Raw genomic sequence first — 5,776 nt, 5'->3', positions numbered from 1 at the left:
CGCCCCCTCGACTCGCCACTGGCTGCAACTTCCTGGCAGCTGCAGATCATTGGCCAAAAGGACCCGTCGCTCAGGCTCTTCGTCACGCGCCGCTCGCTGGCTCGCAGCCGCCAAGCTGCGTTGACCCGCGCAGGCCTAGGCGGTTGCTAACACCCGCCTCCCACCCCTTACAAGCCGACATCCGGTCTTTTCTTATGTCTATTGGCCAAACCCTCTGATTATCGCGTCACGACCTTAAAGTGGATTAGTTGGCCTTGTGATCAGTCATAGTGACCCCGAACAATGGGAGAATTCATTGGCGCCATAAGTGTCGGTCACTTTGTCGCGGGACGTCGCGCGGTACAATTGGTCAGTGAAGAGTACCCTTCATCCCGCCCTCATCTGAGGTGACGGGAAAGGGCCGGGAAATTTCCACTTCTGAATAAAATGATTGCTGAAGTGACGACCCGCAAGAATTGGTCAGATTTGGAGTAGACTTCACCCTACGCTTGGTGAAACTTGTATGTCAAGGATTCAAGAGGCGCCGAAGTAACGCGGCTCCTACCTGCCGCTCTCCACTGGGCGCGGAGACTACGGCCAGAGAGTGGCTGTGCGGGATTGGAGAAGGGAAGCCATCAGTCTTAGCGAGGCTCCACCTTCCTGCCATTGCCCGGTTGGAGGAGCAAAACGTCAGTCACTAGAGCGGTCACCACCTCTGGGACAGGTGAAGATGCATAACCTGTTTGCCTCTGGCTGTTTGGGAGGGAATAGGGGACAGGGAGCGGTGAGGGGACAGTCGAGGGGCAGGGCCCATCCCGCTTCGCGCCTTCAGCCTTTCCGAGTTGAACCCAGCGCGCGCGTCTGAGGAGATCCGGGGAGCTGCTTGGGATGGCCGCCTTGAGGCGACTCGACCCGCCCGCGTGCCAGGACGTGGCCACGCGCCGCAGTTATACAGCCTTCGGGCGGGATCGCCCCGCGGGGCTGCGTTCTCCTGCTTGCGGACAGCTGCGGGCCTGAGGGCTGGACAGCGCCATGCCTCAGTACCGGGAACTGTCCCACGTAGGAAGGTGGGAATGCCGCGAACAGCGCGCGGAATCCGACCTCAGGGTGGAACCTCGCGGTGAAGAGTGCGTGCTCGGGGGCAGTTTCAAGTTCTGATTGCTGCCAGTTATTTGCTGGCTGACTTCAGCGTGTTTGCTGTTTTATTTTTGTGACTTTCAACTCGCTCCTCTGTGTAATGGGAGTAGTAGTGGTACCTTCCTCGTTGTGGTGTTAGGAATAAATTAGATGATAACATGGCGCTTAGCAAAGTCCCAAACTTACAGGAAAGACTCACTTTTGCTAGTTATTGCCTCCTTTTCCTTCAGGAACTCTCTGCTCACCCCTGGGTCCTGCCAGCCCAACTAATTCTAGTTCTAATCAGATCTGTATGGTGCAAAACAAGGCTAGCTGCGGTGGTCTTCCCTCTTCTAAGGTCTCCCTTTCTCCCTCCCTATATCCATCTCTCTTTCTTTGTCTTTATCTCCTTTGTCAATAAAGAGGGGGTTTAAAAAATGCCCAGGAGAACCGGGTGTAGTGGCTCATGCCTGTAATCCCAGCACTTTGGGAGGCCGAGATGGGCGGATCACTTGAGGTCGGGAGTTCGAGACCAGCCTGGCTAACATGGTGAAACCCTGCCTCTACTAAAAGAGCAAAAATTAGCCGGACGTGGTGGTGCGTGCCTGTAATCCCAGCTACTGGGGAGGCTGAGGCAGGAGAATCGCTTGAACCCGGGCGGCAGAGGTTGCAGTGAGCCGAGATCATGCCACTACACTCCAGATTGGGCAACAGAGTAAGTCTGTTTCTCAAAAAAAAAAAAAAAAAAAAAAAATTAGCCCAGCGTGGTGGTGTACATCTGTAATCCTAGCAACTCAGGAGGCTGAGGTGGGAGGATCGCTTGAGCCTGGAATATGGAGGTTGCAGTGAGCTGAAATTGTGCCACTGAACTCCAGCCTGAGCAACAAAGCAGTGCCCTGTCTCAAAAAAAAAAAAAAAAAAAAAAAAAAAAAAAGCTTAGTTTCCAACTAATCCTTTGATCAGAGACCACCAAAAAATGACAAAAAGAAGTCTGGTGGTTTGTATGGAAAATGTCCTTTGACCCAGAGAATGTCCATATGATAACAGAGTTTGTCACACACAAAAAAAAATTGGATGGGTACAGTGGCTCATGCCTTTAATCCCAGCACTTTGGGAGGCCAAGGGGGTGGGGTCACGAGTTCAGGAGATTGAGACCATCCTGGCCAACATGATAAAACCCCATCTCTACTAAAAATACAAAAATTAGCTGGGTGTGGTGGTGTGTGCCTGTAATACCAGCTACTCAAGAGGCTGAGGCACAAGGATCACTTGAACCCAGGAAGCGGAGGTTACAGTGAGCTGAGATGGTACCACTGCACTCCATCCTGGTGACAGAGCAAGACTGTCTCAAAAAATAAAAATAATAAAAAATTGTCGGCCGGGCGCCGTGGCTCAAGCCTGTAATCCCAGCACTTTGGGAGGCTGAGGCGGGTGGATCACGAGGTCAAGAGATCGAGACCATCCTGGTCGACATGGTGAAACCCCGTCTCTACTAAAGATACAAAAAATTAGCTGGGCATGGTGGCACGTGCCTGTAATCCCAGCTACTCAGGAGGCTGAGGCAGGAGAATTGCTTGAACCCAGGAGGCGGAGGTTGTGGTGAGCCGAGATCGCGCCATTGCACTCCAGCCTGGGTAACAAGAGCGAAACTCCATCTCAAAAAAAAAAAAAAAAAAAAATTGTCATTTTCTTCTCTCTTACAGCTTTAACAAGGGCTTTATATATCTCGACTGTGCAATATTTAATATTTCATTATCCTTAAACTGGGATCTGAAAATTCCATAAGAATATAATGATTTTTTTAAATGATTTTAAAAATTGATTCTTCCAAACATTTATTTTAAAAACATTTTGAAGATCAGAAACATTTCTTTGGCTTGGTAATTGCTTATTTTGACATTTCACATGTAAAGGTTAGTGTTTTCAATGAGCAGAACATGTTAGTTAAATTTCTTCCTAGACAATAATTAAGTTGTAGAAAATGTTAAAAAAAAAAAAAAGTCTTTTACCTATACTAGAGAACTATTTTGATGTAAATGCTATGTACACTGGCTTTAGTTAGCATTTATGGAATTTAATTAGCCTATATCGTCAGTGCTGTTAAGTTTTCAAGGCATGTGTGACTAGGTCACAACCCAAACTAATAACACCAACAAAAGAAACCTAGAACTGCCCAACCCACTTCAAAGCTGGATTATCCAGAATTGGTATGGATACATCCTTAGGCAAAAACAGGTATTGACTGGCACAGCATTACAAAGGAACTACTTGTCATTCTTACTACTGATATAAAAATAATTTCTGATGCAACTCCCTAAACAAACTCATTAAATTTTTTAAAGAAATACAATGACTCTCAAGGACCCAGGGAAAGGAAATCTGGATATATACATTTTTCTCAATTTATTTGAGAGGAAAGAAAACACTCTTTATTCAGTGCCTAGCAATCAACCCTGAGTATAGCTAAAGAAATGTGATTTAGCAATAATCTTTGTTTCACAAGGATCTTTACCTGAGATATTTGTCAGTAGTATGTCAGTATGGGAATTAGGAATTCCAAGTCTCCTAGATTTGGGGGACTGCTATATAGAGTCTCAACTAAATGTGATTTAATGGCTGGGCACGGTGGCTCACACCTGTAATCCCAGCACTTTGGGAGGCCAAGGCAGGTAGATCACCTAAGGTCAGGAGTTCAAGACCAGCCTGGCCAACATGATGAAACCCCATCTCTACTAAAAAATACAAACAATTAGTCAGGTGTGGTGATAGGGGCCTGTAATCCCAGCTACTCATGAGGCTGAGACAGGATAATCGCTTGCACCTGGGAGGCAGAGGTTGCAGTGAGCCGAGATCACGTAATGCCACTTCAGCCTGGGCAACAAGAGTGGAACTCTGCCTCAAAAGTAATTTAATAGTGCCATATATACTACATTCCTATGGTTTTAAATTTTGAAAACTCAGGCCAGGTGTGGTGGCTCAGGCCTGTAATCCCAGCACTTTGAGAGGTCAAGGAGTTCAATACCAGCCTGGCCAACATGGTGAAACCCATCCCTACTAAAAATACAAAACTTAGCTGGGCGTGTTGGTGCACACCTGTAATCTCAGCTACTCAGGAGGCTGAGGCAGAAGAATCAGGAGAATCACTAGGCAGAGGCTGCAGTGAGCCAAGATCACGCTACTGCACTCCAGCCTAGGCAACAGAGCGAGACTCTGCCTCAAATAAATAAATACAAAAATCACTCAGGCAAGGTGGTACCGGCCTGCAATCCTAGCTACTCGGAGGCTGAAGCAGAAGAATCACTCGAACCGGGTACATGGAGGTTGCAGTGAGCCAAGATCATGCCACTGCACTCCAGCCTAGGTGACAGAACAAGACTCCATCTCAAAAAAGAAAAAAAAATTACACTCAATGTATTCAATGTAAAATATCAATAAGTATTATTGTGAGTTAGTGTGTAATCTTTATTTTGATAAACCTTAAGATGGTATTTACTACTAAAGTAATACACTGATTTTTCAAAACCTGGATGACTGGCTGCCCCAAATTTTATTTTAAAACGTGTTTATTAGAATATAATGTCTTCCGACAGAAATGCAGTGAAGATTTGCTCAGTTGCAGTATTATAGCCAGAGGCGTGATTACTGCTAATTGAAAACTTTTCCCAATACCCTGCCATGATGACTTGAAATACAGTCAGCATTGGCAATTTTTTTTTTTTTTTTTTTTTTTTTTTGAGACGGAGTTTCGCTCTTGTTACCCAGGCTGGAGTGCAATGGCACGATCTTGGCTCACCGCAACCTCCGCCTCCTGGGTTCAGGCAATTCTCCTGCCTCAGCCTCCTGAGTAGCTAGAGCATTGGCAATTTTTGAGTCTCTATGGAATAAAGAAAAAAAAGGAAAAAAAAGATAGTGGTACTATTTAGAGTCTACTTATAATGTGTTTCAAAGCACTCTGTTTTGACCATCTTTCAGATTGAGAAGAAGAAAAAAAAATAGAAACTGTATAGCAAAAGGATTTTTATTTTGTTATTTTATTTTTTGAGGCAGGGTCTCACTCTCACTGGGGCTGGTGTGCAGTGGTGCCATTACCTGCTCACTGCAGCCTCGACCTCTCTGGCTCAAGTGATCCTCCCACCTTAGCTCCCCAGATATATAGCTGTGACCCACAGGAGTGGGACACCATGCCTGGCTATTTTTTTTTCTTAATTATTTGTGGAGCTGGGGGATCTCCCTATGTTGCTCAGGCTGCTGGCCTCTAACCCGTGGGTTCAAGCAGTCCTCCCGCCTTGGCCTCCCACAGTGCTGTAATTATAAGTGTAAGCCACTGTGCCCAGCTAGCCCAAGAGTTTCTAAAACTTCTGAGATAATAAGAGGCTTCAAATCCCATAAGACTGACAAACTAAATTATAGACACAGGGACTTTAGCTACATGAAGTTCTTTCACATGCAACCTGCATTTTCTCAAGACATTTAATTTTTATATGTCAGTCCATCTCAGTTCAGCCCATCTATATAAGGAAAGAAGTAAACCAACATATTTGTTGCACTTGGAGGTCATTTAACCTTTATAATGATCCTATTCAGATTTTACCCATTTTATAGATAAGGAAGTTGAAACTTCTAAATTATTAAATAACTTGCCCAAGGTTATAAGGCCAGTATATAGAAAAGCTGGGATTTG

The 5,776-nt window shown here is 45.5% G+C and overlaps 1 pseudogene; it reads left to right on the top strand.

Annotated features, from left to right (window-relative positions):
* Positions 1 to 4,696: 4,696 nt before the first annotated feature.
* LOC120365477 (U4 spliceosomal RNA) lies at positions 4,697 to 4,820 on the top strand (annotated as a pseudogene).
* The last annotated feature ends 956 nt before the right edge of the window (positions 4,821 to 5,776 follow it).

This window comes from Saimiri boliviensis, chromosome 1, assembly GCF_048565385.1.
Source record: "Saimiri boliviensis isolate mSaiBol1 chromosome 1, mSaiBol1.pri, whole genome shotgun sequence".
NCBI lineage: Eukaryota > Metazoa > Chordata > Mammalia > Primates > Cebidae > Saimiri > Saimiri boliviensis.
The sequence above is the reverse complement of the archived record's forward strand: the minus strand, read 5'-3'. Positions and strand labels throughout refer to the sequence as shown.